Genomic DNA, 21347 nt, shown 5'->3' on the forward strand with positions numbered 1-21347 from the left:
GTTACCCAAATAGAAAAAGGTGTAAGGTTTAACTGCTGTAAGAAGCTGAAATAAATAAATTAGAAAGCTCTAGAGAAGATAATTTGAGAAATGGCTGATGCTATATTGTACGAAGTAAAGTATTACCTGTCAGTTGTGATTGGTGGAGCAAGGACAGACTGGGAGTAGGGTGGTTCCACGGGGTCACTGACATAACTGTCATGGGCTGAGAAGGCTACTGAGAACGTGTTCCTGCAGAGGGGATGTTTCAAAAATAAGTGAAACTCTGACTTGAACAGTGAGGTTTTGATTGGAACCCAGTCTAAAATATGTCCCTATACTAGTCATCTGGTTGAAATACAGATACTAATACTATACAGACCGTGGTTCCCATATTAAGTAGAGCTGAGTAAGTCAAATTCCATGCAAAATTAACTGTTATGCTATTTTCTGTTCTTTGTTTGGCCACTGCTTCATGTGTTTCATTTAGATTTACCTGAATTATACCAGCCTAAATGGAAAAATGAGTTAAGATCTTGTGTTTACATTATCATCTTGAATAGCTTAACCTGAGATTCTCTCAGAGTGTAATTTGGCATGACTACTCTGGACATGGAGCCAAAAGCTTGTGCTATCTGTTAGAAATTCAAAAGAAGGAAGAGAAGCATTTGCAATGCATAGAACTCCAGGAGATATAATTGAAAAACCTCTGTTGCCAGAAAATGTCTCTGAAGACTTCAGATTTGTTAGGCACCCTCCTATATTGACATGACCAGAAAAGGTTGTTTCTCAGTCCACTTTACTTGATTTCTAGAAGTTTTGTACTGCAAGTGAGGAACAATGAGTTCTGAATACTAGCCTAGTGATGAAAAATTAAGATCATATTGGAAATAGTGTTTCCTATGTAATAAATCAGAGTTGGCATGGGAGGCCTAGAAAGCAATTTGTGTTTATAAATAGAAGTACATAGGTTTATGTACAAGTACGCAAAACGGAAGTATCCAGTGCCATGTTAGATGCTTAGGAGTATCCTGCTGTGTTTCCACCTGGCACTACAGAAAAGCATGAGTCTCCTGTCAGTGCTGTGTTATTGCCAGCACATATCTTGGGTGCCATCAGGCAACTTGAGTTCAGTTCCATTTTGACACACATTTCCCAAGTGACTTTCAGTAAAATCAGCATAATTATCACTCAGAACATGTTTGAGACCTTACATGGAAATTATGATGTGATACATTATTACTTTTTTTTTTTTTTTTTCTTTTAAAATGTACACTTCATATATATGCAAAAGCTTTCACTTCAATATGTTCAGCACAGTGGCCAAATTGGGGTGTAATCCACATGTGGGGAGATAGCTACCATATCACGCAAAAGAGACCACAAGGCAAAGAAATGGGAAAAATGACTAAATTGGAAGATGACTAAAATGACCAAATTGGTATAGTACAGATCACTTTTGATCCCTAATTTGCTAATTTGGGATTAGGTGGTTAATGTAGAAAGGCTTAACTCTTTCTTTGGATGTTAAATGCAGAACATTACACAGTTCCAAAAATGAAAAGTAGCATAATTCTAAATGGATAAAAAGCTACTGGCTGTGTAATACTACTCTGAGTTAAAATGAAGTTCTGAAAATGATCCTCTTAGCCTAATAGATAGAGAGCAAAAAGTCAGCAATATGCAAGAGCATATGCCCAGCAGTCTATAGAAGAACTTAGAAATGACAATATTTCTCAGAGCAAAACTACCATGGAACTACTGGTATTCAATTATTTTGACAGCCTGACTTTTTATTATTGCAGCAAAAATATGTTACAGCTCAGAAGTACTTTTAAAAGCTCTAAAAGTCATGCTTGTCTTCTTTATGTTACTGGAGTGAGAGATCAATTCTGATTTATTGTCAGTTGTTTCCATACCAGCCTTTCCTCAGATTTAGCTGTGGAGGGACACTTTTGGTGCAAAACAGAGGTACTTTTCTGCATGGTTTTCATTTCCTCTGTATGAAGAACATCTGTATCTGTTCATTCCTGCCCTGACCCTACAAAAAGCCTTTGCACTTACGATCTGTGACAGGGTAGTGCAATGTAACAATGAGTGTTGAGACTTAAAGAGAATCCAGTCAAAAGTTGTAATGTACCCTAAGACTCAACGTTCATTAGAAAGTCTTTTGTAGCGCCTTTTTGCAGAGGCATCTTGACTCTTCAAAGTTGCCCTCAGATCTGGTCTTTCTGCAGCCATAAATGTTTTTAATTTCCCCTGGGTGTGACTGAGTTATGCACGCAAGTAAATATATGTATTTCCTCTCTTGGTACACGTTCTCCTTTCTTCCACAACTGCAACATCACATTTTTGTGGCAAAACCTTGTAGTGGCTTTCATGTATTTTGCCGTTGTTGTTGTATATGCTTTCTTTTCCTTTGTTTGGGCAGACTTTAATGAAAGGGAAACGTCAGAAAATGCTCTAATTTATTTGGTTTAAACATAAAAGAACAGAGAAAGTCACTTAAGGTCTACCAACCTGTTTTACAAAAGGCTGAGGTGATTGCCTTCTATTCACTGTGTGCATGTGGAAGTTAAGAAAATATGATCTATTCATGCTTAAAAAAAGAGGCTGATGTGATGACCAATCAGGGTGTTTGAAGGTTGAAGGGGTAAGATTGTCAGAGAAACAGAAAAAGCTTAAATACCTAGTACTTGATGATTGCTGTATGATTTATGTTCCTAGTGCATATAAACACCTTCTAAAATAGCAACCTGAGCATCTGTATATTTAAAAAAATAAATACAAAAGGAAAAAAATACCCACAGCCTTGCAGATACAGACATAAAGGAATTGTAAAAAGTATAAAATAGAACAGAATCAACTGAAAAGACAAAGAGTAAGGAAATTTAACAGCTGATGCCATGCTATTGTTTTAAATTGAATGAAATTTGAAAGAATGAATGAAAATCACAAACATAACATGGAGAGGGGTGGAGGGTTGTGGAACTATCTGGAAAAATTGGTATAACATGCAGGTACAGCCTATGAAAAGCTGGAATGAGGCTAATGGCCTATTATATTCAAAGCATTTTTAGGTTGTAATTAGTAGCTGATATAAGATCCTTTCTTCTCATTTCACCTCTCACGCCTGCTCCCTGTGCTAAGAGTCTGTGCATCAAGACCAATACCAGCCCTGGTTGCTGTTAATTGCTGGATTACCACTGAATGCTCTTCCTATGAATGCACAGCTTACCAACATGGCTCTGTCTTTTCTCATTTAAATTTTATTTATTTTTCCTTTATTTATTTATTTATTTATTAACCCACATAGAATCATAGAATTATGTTGGTTAGAGAAGACCATTTGTGCCACAAGGGGCATGGATGAGTAAAGTTTGTTCACATTTTTGTCTTCATCTTAAGTTTCCTTTTTTCCTTTGGTTCATTCCCAGCAGTGGCTGGGAGTGATCAAGTCATTTTGCTTCATTGGCTCATTGTCCCCAAGTGTAGCATGAAATTGAGGGCATTTATCTGCTTTGTATAATGTTTTGAACTCTGATAGAAAAGGATTGTAACAAAATTATTTAGCTGCTAACATCAAGAAATTGAATGAATCATAGTATTAGAAATCATACATTCCTAAGCATTGGAGAGACCATCTCCTCAGAGCTAGTTTGTAATTGTCGGTGGCAAACTATGCTTATCACAGTAGAAGAGACATGAAGTGGGAAAGGAGGTCAGGTCTACATTAATTTCCTCTCTGCTCATCATCTACATTATTAATTGTTATTAATGAAAGCCTTTCTGTAACTTTCTGAACATCTGTGCTGGTTCATAATTCTTGTATTTCTGCAATTGGATGAATTCACTACAATATAAAAGTTTAATTATCCAGCTGTGAGAGCAAAAATAAGAGTTAGGGCTCTAGAGTGGTATTCCTGGCAACTCACTAACTCACATTGATCTCTTGGGATATAAACCTGCTTGTTCTTGTCTGTTCATGAATACAGAGAATACAATAACCCTACAACTGCCCTTGCAGGGCTGTGATTAGGCTTAGTTTAGATAATACTTATAAACAGCTTTGAGATTATCTTCATCCCTGGCAGGAAGATCTTATGTAAATGTGGAATGATATTGTTATTTAGCATATGTTATGACAGGATCATATTTTTTAGAGCAATCTGCAATTTTTTTCCAAACTAGCTGGAATGAAGGGAGAATTAATGGTTTACACTCATGCTGTATTTCACAAGAAACATTCTGTTCAAAATGATAACATTTACCATTGGTTATTCATTTATGTCAGTTGGTATGTTTTCATTCTTTTAGAATTACATGTATATTTTCTTGAATTATCATCTGCTTCCTAGTCATACTTGTTTCTTCCAGTACTTCTGAGGCAGATTGTAGAAGTCACTGTAAGTAGTTTTGTGATATGTTTCAAAGTTGTTGAAACCCCTTTTTTGAAGTTAGATAAAATGCTTGAATTGTGATTGTTACTTTTAGATGAAATCTCATCATTATCATGATGAGAAATCATATACTTCTTGATCATTGCAAAAAGAAACTGCATTTTAGAGGTCTGCAGTGGTTGCTGCTTTCACCTGTAAGAATATTGCCAAGTTGCATGATATGCCAGTAAAAGTTATGTACTGAAGAGAATGATCTTAGGTGGTTACTACTGTAATTGAATCAGTTTTACTCGTATGGAAAAATAACTAACTAATTTGTCTTGGTTTAGACATAAAACAGATGCCTGCCTCCTGTCAGAGCACTTCATAAACATGCACTTGGGTATAGTAACTCAGAATAATCTGTGTTGCCAAGGTATCTTTCAGCTGAAATGCAAGACTGATGATCACTAAAGATCCTTTGTTACCTGCCAAAGTGAAGGAGTAATAGTTAACCTTATTCTGGGTAAAATGCAATTTTTGCATATTTACATTTGCTTTAACATTCTCTTACTGCTTGACTGGATTGAATGTCATGGTAAAATAATTTGGAAAAAGAGTATTGTGATTCATCCCATAAATACATTGCATCAAACTGAAGAAAAATCTAGGGTATTTTCCTCAAAATAATAAATCAATTTCATTTTTAGTTGTAATTTTCAGTCCAAGATGGATATCAAGAGTAAAAATATATGCATTTCTTGAAAAATCAACAAGTTGCATTATTAATGGTTAAAAACATAGCTGAACTTATAGGAAATGGCTATAATCAATTTTTAAACCATAGAGGAGTACAATAGAAGAAATATGAAGAACCAAACCCGAGTGGTGTTTTTTTCTGAAATGAAGTGGGGACCCTGTTTGCTCAAGTTCTGCAAATTAGTTCTTTGCTTTGGGAATTGAAATATTCTGTTCTGTATGCTTTCATTGGAAAACCATAACTGAATTATTTTACTCAATAACTGAAAAGTAAGCAAGCTTAGAAATGCTTTTTTTTGTTGTAGCAAATGTGTGATACATTTTTCTTTAACTTCTTTGTTTTGTTTAATGGTTGGGGAAAATATTGCCAGTGGTTCTTTATTTATGGAGTTTTCATCAAAGCTCCTATAACTTAATGATGAATGTAGAATTCCGTGCTTATGTGCGTGCATGTTATGAAGAAAAGTTATTCTATACTGAAGCAGGTCAAGATTTTCTGAGCTTATGACCAAGTGGGATGTACTTGAAAACAAACAAACAAACACAACAACAACAACAACAAAAACCTGAAATTTTTCTTACCATTTTGGAAATCTAAAGATCAAGATAATTTGCTATTCCTTCTTGCATCAATATGGAGCAAAGGCAGTAAACCCACTAATCCAGAGAAAAAGTGTCAGTCTGACTGTCTTTCCCACTCTAAGGAATATCTTTCAATCATGATGTTTGAAAATCACACCAAAATGGGAAGAATTTGTTGCAAGGTGTTAGACTTGCATTTCAGCATCATATCTGCTTAGCAAAATCCCGTTGAAAGATACTAATATTAATGCCAAAATACATGTTCAATTATTTTGACTAATAAATCAAGTAGATGTCATCTTGGCTTTCATAAATATATGAACAAAGGATATCTAGTATCTCTTCCTTTTTAGTCTGATTTCAGTGTCAGGGACAGTTGCAAGGGCTGTACATTAATGGAAACTCTGCAATTTCCTTTCAGCAGTGTTTGAAATGCATTTAATTCCTCTAATCATTAGTGTTGCTTTATATCATTTGATGAACTTCAAATACATGTAGGTGCATGAAGGAATTTATTATTTGAGCAATAATTTTTAAACCCAGGGTAACTATGATACCCTCATCTGTATTTTGCTCTGCTTGTATTCAGTGTGTCAAAAGGTGGACATTTAAATGCAGGTATTAAACTATTTAGTCATGCTACAAAACTGTAGATTTAAGAAAAATCGCATGGCTTTTGTTTAGTCATATTAAACAACAGAAATAGAAATAGAATTTTAAATAACTCTGGTTTTGCTTTTGCTTCTGCTATTTCATGCCAGAGTATATTACTATATACCAATGAATACTTGCTGTTCATATTATCAAAAGACAAATTTAATGGGAAGATTTCTTAGTGGTCAGCTCAAATGTGGGACATGAACTTGTAGGTCACAGTGCCACAAGCTGTCTGACTTGGTTTGGCTTAGTTCCTTAACTTCATTATACATTAAAAAAAAAAAAAAAAAAAAAAAAAAAAAAAAAAAAAAAAAGATAACCTTAATTCCTCAGCTTACTCTTTTGGAAAGATACATGCAAAAGGGCATCAGAGTTCTGATTAAACTTCTTTGTCCAAGCTCGCTAATTCACTGAAATAACAATACTTGGCAGAAATTGCCTGTCGGTGTTCCAGTTCCTGGCAGAAATGCTTTTAAATTCAGGACTTTGTTTTTAGACCACATGGGAAACAGTTAAATGGGTATTTAAAAAAGGTATGGTCTATAATCAGTGTGAGCCGGTGTCAAGGAAAGCATTCTTGAATACACCTGCTCCAGTACCGTATCTTTTGCTGTGTGAGTGAATGAAATGATGTATTTGGGTAAAATATATACAAAACAAAACTTTTTTTCCATTTGGGGACAGTGTCCTTTTACTAGAATGGAGACAGTATTAGACATAGGTAACAACTCTTAGAATGGAAGATTCTTTCTGAGCATGACATCTATGTGGCATGCTATCAGATTATTGCATGTCTGTATTTTTAATATGTTAATGACTGCAATGGACAAAAATATAAATAGAGCTCTCCAACCATATAACCACTAACAGGAAACATTTTGAAGTTATATGTTGGCACCAAAATACATTTAAGTAATGTGTGTGTATATTTTTGGTGTTTTCCAGCATGAAGTAGGTACATAGGCAGAAGACAATAATAATTAAAAATATTGACAGTATTTGAAAAGTCAATTTTCCATATTTTGCTGCAGACTGGAATGGCTATTAGACAGAACAACACATTTGAATTCCGCTTATAATTAGACCCCTTCCAAGGGTAAAAACCAAATAAAAATGAACAAACCCCTTGATTAACAAAGCTCACCAAAATCCACTGTTAGTGGAGATTATTGGGAAAATTATGAGAGGTTGAATCTACCAGATGAATCTGCAGTTTGCCCTAGGAAGGAAGCCATGTCCTAGCTATTTTAAGTGAAAAATATAATTGCCACTAGCCTGGATGGAAAATGGGATAAAAGTGATTTTCTTATGTGGCTGGATTCCAGCTCAGTCTGAGCTTAAAAGATCATTAAGAACCTGAAATGACACCTGGATCTGAAATGGTGACTAGAGTGTCACAAAGAAGGGGGTTGCTTCCTTTGCAGTGATCACATGCACACAGCTGTTATTTCATAAAGGCAGGGCACATGCTAAGAAAGCATCCTGTTAGAATAGCATAGACAAAACAGAAATGTCATGTAGAAGAGCTGAAGCCTGGTATCTGCAAAGGCCAAATCACTTTGCAGTCAAATTGCTCTCATGAACAGTTATGCACCTGTCCTGTAATCAAGTTGGAAGTTGCAAAAATATCTGATTGTGTGCCTTAAGCCCATGGGTTGTGTTTTGTTGTTGTTTGTTGATTATTTATTTATTTTTTTTAACAAATAGAATTGTACAGAGCATGAAGCATGGAGGATACTGGGAGAGTATTCTGTCTATGACTTTAGGATTCCCTGAAGAACAAGAGTGATGCAACTCACCCTATTCATTATTAAATTTTGTATCATGCTTTGAAACCAATGGATGAAGGATGCTGTCTATCATGGTATAATTCTTCTTCAAATGAATGAAAGAAATCTCTTTGAAACCGTACTTCTTTAATGTAGTAGGACAGTGCTAGGCTGCCACTATCTACTTCACTTGCAACAATATCTTCTCTATGAAAAGATAAGTTGCAAAGTCCCATGGAGTTTATTGATGAGGTTTGAAGAACTCAGGTGTTGGGCTTTGTTGGAAAGCAGGTGTAATGGGAAAGAAAAATCCAGGGAGTCTCTGTTATAGCAAAGGAGTCAAAGAGAAATATGCTGCTGATCATTATTGAGCCAAGCAGGAAGCCAGATAGAGGCTTTCTCTTAGGAAAAGGAACTGTATAGAGTCAGTTACATCTGACTTAAGTTATTTGCTTAAAATTGAGTTGCCAAGCTCAGTTTCACTGAATATCATAACTAATGAGAAGAAAGAGCTTGCTTAGTTATATCAGTGAAATCTGCTTAGTCAGAATACCACCAAACAGTCCCTTCATAGTGCTTTGATTCAGGACAGGTGCTTACACTTGTTCCAGCTCTGTCTAAAGTTTCAGTGCTCTTTTGTCTAGTCTTCCACTGTCAGAAAACTTTGAGAAAACAATTGGTGAGGCACATCCTGTATCCCATGTGCTTTTTTTTTCTGGGGTAGTGTGTCTGGCAATGGCAGCTTTTGCATTATGTAGTTAACTAACAGTCTGGTGATCTTACTGACCTGTCAAGTGAATCTTTGGTGTCAGCGGGTCAATCCAGAATTTCTCCCCATGTTGTTTGTCTTAAAGTCTCAATTTTTTAAAATTATATTAATTGATAAAATAGATAGTTGAGATTATAGCATCTAAGAATGGTATGAGGCTGATACCAGTTCCTGTTTTTGTTGTTGTTGTTGTTGTTGTTTTTAAGTAAGGACTGTAATATGTAATAACCATTTAATAACCATTTAAGGAATACAGGAAATTGCTAGAGTACAAAAATAGATATTCTTTTACAAAGCAGGCTAAAACTTTCCAAATACAGTGCTTGGGCACATAAGTGACTGAGGAGACTGCAGCATTCAGTCCCTGGAGCCTTACCAGAAACTAGTCCTAAACAAGTACAAGAATTGGCAATTGCTTACATGGAAGAGAAAAAAATAATCCAATACCCAGCAACTAGCAGCATGGGTGATATTTAATACTAGGAGAACATTTCAGTTCAAGTAGTTCTAACACCATCTATAATTTTCTTAAAGCTTTATGTTCAATTTATTCTGCTGTAAGATTAATAATACAGTAAGACATAAGTTAGTAGATGCTTTGCAAGATTGGTGTCTGAGCTGTATTGAATCTAAGCTGCACTCTCTGTCACCCTCTGTACTCTCATTCAAGATCCCATTCAATACCAATCTACAAGGGCAGTGGAGCTATTTACATTTCAGCAGCACCTGGGGGCTATGGTTTTGTTATACAAAGAGCTGCACAGATAGTTAACTATATTATTATTATGTAATACATAAACCATGTGGTTATGTATTCAGAAAAATGCTATTGTCGTTTTGCCGCACTGGCAGAAAAATGCAATCAAAAAGTAGATTTTGAGAACATTCAGTATTGGAACTCCTACAGGGTGTTTGTTAAGATAGGGATGAATAGCTTTGTGGGTCAGGTGCAACATGTGTTTTTTGGGCTTCAGATTTTTCCAGGCTAAGTATAACAAGCACTGCTGTTCATTGTTCAAACTTATGATTAAAATAGTTTGAAGAATGAGAAGGGACCAGCTCACTTCTGGAGCTGAATCTGAAGTTCTGTTTGCTTTTTTTTTTTCCTCTCTTCTCTCCTACGTTTTAAAATAATTGAGAGTCAGGCATTTCTTGGTAAGTTTTCTGAACTTGTTCAATGATATCACAAGGTAATTTCACTAGAAATTTTAGAGAGGAATAAGTTGCTACTTTGTGTTTTTATTAGGCTAAGTAAGGGCAAATGAGAGCACAAAATGTTTACTTCATGGGCATGCAGGAAGTGCACTGAGCTTTTGTTACTATTTTTCATTAACTGATTAGATTTGGAGGACTCCTCTTCTATAGACTTACTGAAAGGATAGTCTAGAGCTTCTGTTATTTGAACACAGGGAACACAGTAACCAATGAAGCAGAAAACAGATTTTCTGTATGAGCTAGCTTAAAATGAAAGTGTGAATCTGAAGCTTGGGTGCTGCCCAGAGCCTGCTACTCATTACAGGACATTTCACTGTCTTTCTTAGTTCACAGACTATGTCCAATCTTCTCTGCATCCCAAGACAAATCTCTTATCTCAGGGTCTGGTCTCTCTGGGTTTGATTCTCTTCCTATCATGCATCACCCAGTTTCATTCCTTGCTACAAGGTCCTTAATTGTATATTGCCTCCTGCACCTTAGAAGCACCTCTCTGTTGATGATCAGATGTCCCCAGGGAAGCCAAACTCTCCTGTATTTCACCAGGCAATTTGTTGCAACCCCATGTGCAATCTGGCTCTGAAAAATCGGCGCCTTTCTCTGCACTGCCTAACCACAACCTTTTAATAGAACATAACATATAGTCATACAGTGGACTGAGAGATCAAATAGATGCTGCATCTATTCCACAAATCGATACGACAGAGCAGAATTCAAATCAATATTGGTTTCTTCTCTGTTTCTATTTTGAATCTTGATAGAGGGTTGGGGCAAAGATTGATAAATTGTTCCAAGATCTATAACTGTGTTATTTCAACTATAGTTTGATTTAAGAAAAAGTGAGGAAAAAAATGTAAAGAAATGCCTAGTCGTAAATATAAGAGGAATAAAGTGAGAAGTTTTCATATATGTTTTCATTATTTATGTGATGTATTTCTGTAGATTTTGCCTGTGGGTGGTATTGCAAGACTTCTGTGCATTATCAGTTCTACTATGTCAGCCATGACTTACCACCTTCATAACACTTTATCCAAGATGACTCCTGTTTGAGTCTTTTTAATCATCCATATACCATGATCTTTCTCTATTTCTTCCACTCCCAAGACGCAGTGCAAAGCAGTCATTTATCAGAGCCAGTAAAGAAAGATAAATGGAAAGTATGGATTGTATTGCCTTTTGTTAATGTATTGAGCTTTTGGTGAGAGTCAGATTTCATAAGAAGAAGAGTTCAGATTAGACTGAAGAGGCATTTTTCAGAATTAACTAAACATGTAAGGCATTAAATAGAATCGGCTTTAGAATAATTACTGTGATTAGATTTTCTGTGTAATTTACTACGATTTTTCAGTTTCACAAGAGAGAGCTTACCCTAGTGCTAGTTGGTGTTTTAGCAAGCATGCTGCAGGCAAAATATCTCTGTAGCAATGTCCTTTGTGCTACAAGGTGGTACATTGCTGAACCAGCCAAGATGTCAGGGACGCTCAACGTCCCAGCAAATCATGTGGTTTCCCCATTGCTGACTGGTTGTGATCATTGAGGTAGATTTGTCAAGGGTAACATAGTTCAAATTGGGCAGTCTGATGAGGATATGAGAATAATTATTGGCTGACAGCTGATTCATCTGTGAAGAGTCAGAGCTTCCGCCACTAACACCTTTGTCTCTGCCACAGGGAGACTCCACTTTGGAAAATTAATAACCATCATCTTAAGGGAAGCTTTCTAGTAGGAAAGGATATCTGCTAGCAGAGGGAATAAGGGTGGATATTATACTCTCTGACATATGTGAAGCACATTAAATTGGAGTCTGCTGGCACTGCCTAGCATAAAACAGCATTCTTATTTGCATTAATGTTGTTGTGTTGTTCTCCAATTGCTTTTTTATTTTGTTCAAGAACCAGTGGGTTGTCTGCAAATTTTGTTTCTTCTATATATTCTTTATAATACCACTTAATTATCAAATGTCATAGGAAGTTCACCTCATTTGTAGGCTAAGCTATAACTGCCCTTATTTTATCCTAATAAAACTGTGAAACAAATTTCCTTACTTAAAATACATCATTTGCCCTTATACATTATCCTCTGGCTTCAGTTGAGGAGAACAGCACAGCCTACTTATTGACCATTTACTACACTTGAAAGAAAGTCTTGCTGTTCCCATTGCCTGCCATTCTGTATTGTCTGTTCTCACAGGTACTGAGCAAAATACAATTTAATGGCCTATACTAGTTTTGCTGGTGTCTCTGTACAGTATTTATGGTAGGTGTTTTGAGTACTGATAGTGGATTTTGAAGATGTCACCTATTTTCTAACCAGTGGAGTGGAAGGGAAGTAAAAAAAGTCAGCTGGAATTCCTGGAAGGTGAGCAGGAATTGGAGCAGTGAGGATCTTCTCAGCCCTCTCCCCTCCTGTCTCTCCCAACATATCCTGCCCACATTAATAATGCTCTATTGTTCCATGGTAGTTAATCAGGCTGTAGCAATGATTAAATATCCTTTCCTGTAGTTGAATTAACTTTCTTAGATGTAGGTGGCATAAAATGAGTTACAGTGTTGCACCTACTGCTTCTTTGGTTTTAATTATTTCAGAAATCCTGTCTGTTCTGAATTCATAATAACCACGAGGATTTCCAAGATTTGGGTATTCAGAATCAGAACAGTAGCAAGGCTCTGTAAAGGCAGACTTTCCTGCTGAAGAGAGGTGTTATCATTCTGCTTTTGAAATGTCTAGGACATTTCACTTCTCTTGTTCTGCCCTGCTTCAGTCAGTATTTCATGGTCCAGTCCAGAAAGGCACTATATAGGTTAATACTGATCCAGATCAATGAGCAAAGGAGGTGATTGTTTTCCTTTATCCTTCAGAAATTAACACAGCTTAAACCTGAAGCCATTTGTGTCTGTGTAAAGACGATCCCGGACACACTCACTGTTTCAGATCCTACAGGGTTCTCCATGCTTCCTCCCTATCACCAAAATTAGCCTTAACGACAGATTCTGGGATAGAAATCAGGATGTCTGCTAGTTTAACCTGTCTTAGTTCCAGAGTTTCTTTAGTTCTTGTAGGCATCTCAATGACAAAATAAGTGGGGCATAAACCTAGAGCAACAGAACAGTTCTCTTGGGGGGAGTGAATCCAGGAGCCCAGGCAGCTCATTCCAGTGATCCCAGAGACCAGTGAATGCAATCATTAATGAGGAAGAGACTTCCAGCTGATCTGTAACTTAAGCAAGCTGACAAAGTCTGTTTAATTAAGTACTGGTTTGACTGACAGCCACTCTGCTGAAATCCAAATCAGGACCGGTTCTCTTGTCTTCCTGAAATATATTTATTCTAAAGTGTGCCTTGTCTTGGGTACCTCAGACTTATGTCTCCATATACTGAACTGCAATTTAGATGTTCTCCTTTTGTTTGTTGCTGTAAACCATTTACATCAAAATGCTGAGTCTTTAAATTGATTATAAAATATGCAAACTCATATCTATGCATGCATATATAAATTTCACTGTATCTTAATTTCCTTTCTGACATATTAGAATCTGCTTTTCCTGTCAGCCACTTTAAAAATATATTTAATAAAAGTCAACAAAAAACAGTCATTCTGAGAGCTCCATATGGGCACACATGAAGATGGAAAAAACATAGTATTAAGATTTGTTCTTTTACTTTGGTGTGCTGTGGCTAATGCTGTGTAAAATACAGACTTGGAGAAACAATGTGCCCAGTAGAAATGCAGGGATGTGAGAAAAATAGAAAGAATTTATGGGTAATAATCCTCAATAAACCTGACAGGCAATATCAGCTTTTTTTTTTTTTTTAGCTGATTACAAACTGGAAATATGGGTATACTTTCCAGACTGTACATTAGCTCATGCATTAATATTGTAGTAAGGAAGAGTCTTTCCTTATTTGCTCTACATAATATTTTGAAGACAGCCCTGTGACCTCCTTTCTAGTGCTCTGGACTACTACAAAATTTTGCTAATTTTTTTTAAATGTTTTGATTTTCAGTTAATTCCATGCAGAGATTTAAATATAAATGCATGCACTCACACACATCCCTTAGCTGTTTTCATGTAAAAGATGAGGAATTCAGTCTTGAAAACCTAACTAAACATTACACTTGTATCAGATATAATAAGTAATTATTCCTTCCACTGATACTGGCAGGCAGTGAGTACAACCAGTCAAAGCAAGAGTTTTGTACATAGAAAAGGCCACATGTAATCTAGCTAAGCATGCAAAACATATCATAGTTCTCTTCTTGTTTTTCTTTTCCAGCTGCCTCTTTTTGTTATTATTTTAAATACCCTTCATTTGGCTACATGTCATTATGAAGCATATACATGTATATGCCAGAGTTGAAAGATTATTGAAGGCATGTATTTTCTTTTCATGAATGTGTATCTGAGTCTACATTGATAAAACTGACTTTATTTACTTTCACTTGAGATTTCTTTTAATTAACTGAAACAGAATGCTCAAACTCTACTGATTGCTAGCTAGGTGTATTTTGTTGTTTTTCTTGCTTCAGCTTTGGCTGTCTGACAATAGGAATAATGTCTCCCTAACTTTATCTTCATGTAAAGACCTTCGTATATCTGCAGTTCTTTATTTTTATTCTGGAGGAAATTAGACTGTCTTTGAAATGGGTTTGATTGGATTTTTTAATTCTCTTATGATCAAAGAAAACCAGCTGATTTGCAATGACAAAAATATATAAAGGTAAGAGGTTTGTACAAGGTTTTTCAACACCGTTATGTTCTGTTAGTTGCTGCATGTGATAGGACTCTACAATTTATTTACAGCCATTCACAACTTTGAAAAGATGCATGTTTAAGGTTCTTATCACAGACATCCTGAACTGTGGGAGAGCAGTCTTACTTATAAAGTTATTGTTCTGCTGCTGCACAAGCAGTGGCATTAAAGTTAGTGAGGTAGGATGTTCTTCAAGGTACAGACACAATTACTCATGCTGTGACACAGCTGTGACTATTAGCTAACATACCTGGGGAGGACATCGGTGATTGACTGGTGGCTGCAGAGAAGCAATAAACAGTTATATCAAATTGTTCAAACAAAATTCATTAATAATACAAAGGTTCATTTTCTGAACTCATCCTGTATACAGAGTGAATGTGAATATCGTGCCTGAAGACCAAGCCAGAGAACAAGATGCATAGTCACACTGACTTCAGGTGTGCTTCAACACAAAAAACTTCAAATATCTCAAAATGGCAATCTGTGTTTGGTATAATTGCCCTCCGTATCAAATTATCTCTTCTAAAAAAAAAAAAATAATAATCTCTTACTGTTTTGTATTAATTTGCTAAGAAGAATCCGGTTATATGTAGTTACAGAAGATTGTGGTCTGCCTGAAAAGTTCACAGATAGATAGTTTTTCTTTCTCGTAATATGTGCCTTCAGAAAAGTGTCTTATGTATTTTCTTTAATTAAATTATTAATTCAATTTGGTGGAGCAGAATACAAGTGCACAGAAACTGCCTTATTTATCAAAATGCACCCAACCAGTGTCAGCAGTGCATATTGGTTTTATATAATTGTTTTAAGGGCTATATCTGCAGATGGGGAAGGAGGAATAGGACAGCGAAGAAAAGCGTCTGCCTGACTTCTTGTGAAAATCAGATGCCTTTGAGGTGACCGAAGTCAAACAAATGAAGTCCAGATGAATTTGTATCTGATCAAAACCTGATGGGGAGAGGTTCTCATGTGCCCAGCCTGGTGGTTGGCACCTGCGGACTGTGTCAGGTTGCCGAATTGTTAAGGTATTGAACTTGTTCCAAGGCTAGGGCTCACTGCTGTGCTGTGTGCATGTACTCTGAGGCATGGCATTGTCCTTTCTGCACTGTCCTTTTCCTATCATATATCCTTCGTTTCCTTTACATAGATAAAACTGTTGGCTGTAATCTTTTGCTTAACTTATTGCTTGTATTACAGTGCAAATTAGCCCACTTGTGCCTAGCTAGTTTTTCCCTGAAGCTCATTTTTAACAGTGCTGTTTCTCTGTATTTGATGCAGATTCTTAGCTGTGTTAGTTAAAGAATGAAGTAAATTGACTTCTATTGAGATGAATATAAGCTGCTAGAATCCACCCCCCTGAAAACTCCCTTGACTTCTCCCCTTCTCTGAATCTTACTGTCATGTACTTTGAAATTATTTACCTAGCATGTTTTAAACTGTTGACTTTGTGAAACAGCTGTTAAAGTCCACCCCAGAAATGACTGCATATATCTGAAAAAAAGATGAAGGCCCTTTAGGATGAAAATCGCTATACCACAATGATTATCTTGACTGGTGAAATTCTAAACTGCATGAGGTTCTTTTTTCTTCTAAACAACAAAAAATAAAAACCATTAAAGCATTCAGACATGTTAAAAACTCCAGACTTTTTTTTTTTTTTTTTTTTTTTTTTTTTTTTTTTTTTTTTTTTTAATAAAACAGCAGACGTCTACCTTTGTAAGGTTTAAACAATCTTTCAACTTCATGACTTGGTTATGTTATGCCCTCAGGAACCTATTCTTATTATAATTATGATCCAAATGAAATATTCTCAAATAGTAGCACTTTTCTATGGTAATAGCACAGTAGATGTTACAGTGAATTGATGATTGTTTAAAAGCTTTTTGCCGGTATGAAGTAGAATGGTCCCACATCTTTGAAACAAGACACTAACTTTGAGTTTAATCAAGAACTGTAATAAAGGAGAAATATGTTCTTAGGAAATGCGTTGCAAATTAGTAGGTTGAAGATGAAAAGATTGAAATTATTAATAAGAGTTTTTCTTTAGTGCACAAGAATAACTCGTTCATGCTGTTGGAAGTTTTTATGGTTAAATTAAAGGATCTATGTTTTTGCATCATTGTTCTCGTCACCTGTTACTCTAATGACAGTGAAAACATATCATGGGGTCAGTTTAATAACCAGTAAATGCATATATTTTTGTTAATGTTCCTGTATTTTACATTTTTGTTAATGTAAGGTAATTTGATGAATTTTATCTGCAGACATGCTAATTATTCAGTGTTCTAGAATTTATGTGTGAGCCCAGAACAGTGGCACTTCCAAAGCTGGAAAGAAGATCATATGAGTTACGTGGTTAGTTACTACTGTATGTGACTACTATGGGTTTGAGTGTCAGTGCATTTTTAGTCTTCTCTGTGACCTGAAAGAGAGTCAAGAGCTGAAAGTCTGATCCACGCTATCAAGCTTTCAACTGGCTTTGATAGATGACCTTCATGTCTTTCTTTTATTTATTTATTTTTTTTTCTGTACTTTGGAGATCCCTTTTGGATATGAAACTTGGGACAAAACATACTAAAATCAACATGTTTGTCGTGTTTTCCAGCAAGTTTTGAAAACCCTGCAGAACACTCTCATCTCACTTACTCTGTAGACCAATAAAAAAAGTGATAGTTCTGTTAGTGTTTAATCTGGTTAGAATCCTGTTTGGTATCTGAAGAGTCTCTTACGGGGTTTTCTATTGTTTCTAACTAAAGCCTGAAACCTCTTCTGGCTTTTGTCTATTTTTATTTTTTAAGTTGTCATGTTTTTTTCTTCCACTTTCAGAGAGGAGCAAAGTCAATGAGTCTCCTTGTATGCTTTTTGTTATGAGGATAACTAACAGTTGAATAACTTATTTATAGATATGGAATATCCTCTGGTTCATTTTTCAGATCAAAGATGTTTATGTTTGGTCCTTTTAGTACAGTAATCCAAATTGGGGTGCTTGTAGTGGTCTCTTCTGGGCTTAAAATCAAGACTGTCTAATTGCTCCAAAATCTGATAATGGAACTGGCTTTCACAGTTCGTCTCCATCATGGGGAAAAATCAATGCCTTGGATTTTGATTACCTCTGTTTCGGATTCTTATTTTTCCTCTAAGAGTCAGGTTCCATTTTTTTCATACAAGGAAATGTCCATTAGTATCCAAATGCAAAGAGTGCACTTATTGATCTAATATTTTTCACTTTACTAAAAAAAAAGCCCTTCTCTCAAAAACAGGTATTCTTTGTATTAATGTGAGACTGAAACCCACAGTGGATGGATTTCTGAAGAGGGCTACTTAAAAATACAATTACAGCTTAGTAGAAATTTTGTTTGTTTTTGCTTTTAGTTCAGAACTTTGGATTCATATTCGTTTCAAGTTTTCTTTTCATTGTGGCAGAGCAATCTAGACCAAAACAGTGATAGTGCCTAATATCGGTACATAAATAATGAAAACAAGTATTAGTTTGTGAGAAATTCTTATCCATCAGTCTTGATATATCTTTCTAATTCTACATTTTAGAATGTATATGTAATTTCAAAATCCAATTTCTACATAAAATCACATATCCACATCTGGTAGCTAGGCAACTATTCTAGGTTTTTAGAGACCTATACTGAGAAATAATATCCTGTTCTCTCTTCCCTCCCATTCCAGTGACATCTTGGATGTACCTTATACATTCTCAGCTGTTGTGGCAGCTCCTTGAAACAAGGGAAGATTACTAACTTTTGTAAAGAGGACTGATAAAAAGCCTTAATAAGAGTGCAGAAGCACTATAAGCCTTCAAAGCACCTTGGTCCTAATCACCAGCGTCTCCTGTTGGCTCTTTTGCTGAACTGTGTCCTGCTGGTGACATCTAACTGTGCCAGCTTCTATGCAGCATTGTGATGAATAAAAACCCCACAAGTTTTTGAGTATCCCATTTGTTGTAAGCTGCTGGTGTTCATACGCTGTTCTCAAAGAAGTGAAAAGCTGGTGAATAACTTCGGTGGTGTTTTATATCCTCCTTCAAAATTTCACATTGTTTTTCACAGTTTTGAGCCACAGTCATTTTTCTGTGGGCTGTATCTCTTCTGACTATTTTGCTTTCTGAGGATAGATACAGACGGTGGGTCATAACGTGCATAGTAATATGCAGTTTATATGTAACTTGAAAAACTCAAAACTTAATTGACTCCAGGGGCACAAAAGAAGTTGTATTAAATATGAAGTAAACAGCCTGCTAAATTAACTTGGGGAATAATGAGAACAATGTGGAGGAGGATACAGAGGAGACTGAGTTGGGGCAAACAGAATTGGGAATACTAAAAGTTAGACAAGAATGGATAAGTGGCAAATAATTGTATTTTTATATCAAAATTAAGCTATTATTTTTAACCATTATGGTAGTTTAGTGAAGCAATGGTTAACAAAAAAAAAAAAAAGAAAAAGAAAAAAGATGCCAGCCACAGCTGTAATTACTGAAATATTTTTCTGATAGACAGGTTTAAAATTAAAGTTAATCTTGTTTATTTAGTTTGTAATAGAATGTTTGTCCCATGTCTGCTATAAGAGATTAGGAGACATTATTGACTGTCCTTCCACAGGAAACTGATAGCAGCAATCACCTGCAAGGGGGAGTTATATTCCTTTTAAACCAGGTGATTAACCTTGTCATATTTCTGCTGGTATAGCGGATAATGCTGTCAGATGGTTTTGAAGCTCTTTCTGAATTCAACATGTTTTAATTAACTGAGAAGAGAAAGGCTATCAGTATAGAATGGAAGGGAAAGAAGACCACTAACTGTTCTTATTTTCTTCTGACCCTAGTGCATGTCTTGAGCAATATACAGAGCTAAGTGAATATTGTACGTAAAACCATATTTATATATAAAAAAAATTCTTCTCACATTTACATACTTTTATTTATAAATCGTTGGAAAAACTCTGGTTCTGTAAAGTTGAACAGTTTTAATTTGCACTACAGTTCCAAAGTGTAGTTTTCATGTAAACAGAATGGCATGTGGATCACTTAATTACATTAAAACAGTTTAAGGCTTCTCCTGTACTTTAGGAGATGTGAAAAGACTGATTTGCCATTCACTTGTTTCGATCATAAGTTAAGAAGGACCAAATGAAGCCAATAAAAAGTTGGCAATAATAAAAAGCTGTAAATACGATAATTTATCTCCAAGATATTGCTCCATTAGAGATTTCTCTATGATAGTTCAGTGATATAGATAGTTTATGATGTGTGTGTCCACAACAGTGTAGCATAGAAAACAACATAAATATACTAAAAAAAAAAAAAAAAAAAAATTAAGGCAAAGTGTTCTGCAGTGTATGTTCCTGAAATGCAGACAGCAAATTGCACTTACAAAGATATTTCTAGTAGAGTCAGCTGGAACCTGAGTTGGCATATAGGGGTATAAATGCAGAAAAGGCAAGAGATCTTGACCAGATTTTGCCTGTTAAGTATCTTGCTTGGAATATAATTTCTAATTTTCTTACTTTAAACAGGACTACTGTATTAACTCATAATATTCATGAAATTACATGTTACTTCTGCTATTATGCCAAAAAAAAATGGGGGAAGAGCAGGGCAATATCAGTGTTCTACTAACATAATTTATTGCCTTACTTTACATTTTTCTCCCTCTGAAAAACTTGTCATAGTTTCTTAACAAGGGATTTCTCATATCTGGATCCACACTGTCTTGAAGGGTCCATTGATGTCAGAAGGTGGAATGCTGCTGTTATCCTACAATTGTCTTTTGATGTGTTAGAACAGAGCACCTGAACGCAGTATGTGTCTTCTGGATAGGTTATTCTCATCTGAAATAAAGAATAAATTGGAATTACTTTGGTGCAAAAAAGACTGGTTTGCTGTCCTGTTCCTTTTCTCAGAAAGGACTTAATTCTATAACATATGAGAACCCAGCCAAATCTGAAAACTTGTCTGCTAGCCTTTACTTAAAATGAGTGGCTGGCTCTGCTGAATTAGTTCCTCTGGGGTTCCTGAATATGGATTTCCGGATCAGAATCTTTCTCTCACATGTCCAGGTGTAAAAGATGATTAATGGTTTGTTGAATAATGGATGATTTTACAGACTATCTTGAAAGGGATGTTTTTGAAATGTGTCTGTTTCGTTTCACTTTATCTCAGCATTTGCATACAATAAAGTGAATCTTGAGTGGATGGGAGGTGCTGCTGGAGGTGAGGGCAGCTTCAGGGGCAGCTGCATCTGCATAGCTATGTAGCTGGTACAATAGCACGGAGCGGTGGGATCTGGCTCATCTCTTATGGTAAATTTGTTGCAGGGGCTTGGAAGACTAGAGAATTCAGATCTGGCATTATTTTAGGCCTCTCATGTTCATATTTTACAAATCATGATTAGAAAGCAGTGGAGTACCACAGAGTGTGCTCCTGCTGGAGTTTTGTTTTGTTCTGTTTGTTCCTGACAGATTTCTCTAAGCACTA

At 35.8% G+C, this 21347-nt stretch overlaps 1 protein-coding gene across 5 annotated transcripts in view; it reads left to right on the forward strand.

The window, feature by feature from the left end:
- The window catches only part of GRID1 (glutamate ionotropic receptor delta type subunit 1), a 531300-nt gene that overhangs the window by 434421 nt on the left and 75532 nt on the right, over positions 1-21347 (forward strand). The gene's annotated exons all lie outside the window — the stretch shown is intronic.

This window comes from Aythya ferina, assembly GCF_964211825.1.
Source record: "Aythya ferina genome assembly, chromosome: 7".
NCBI classification, from domain to species: Eukaryota; Metazoa; Chordata; class Aves; order Anseriformes; family Anatidae; genus Aythya; species Aythya ferina.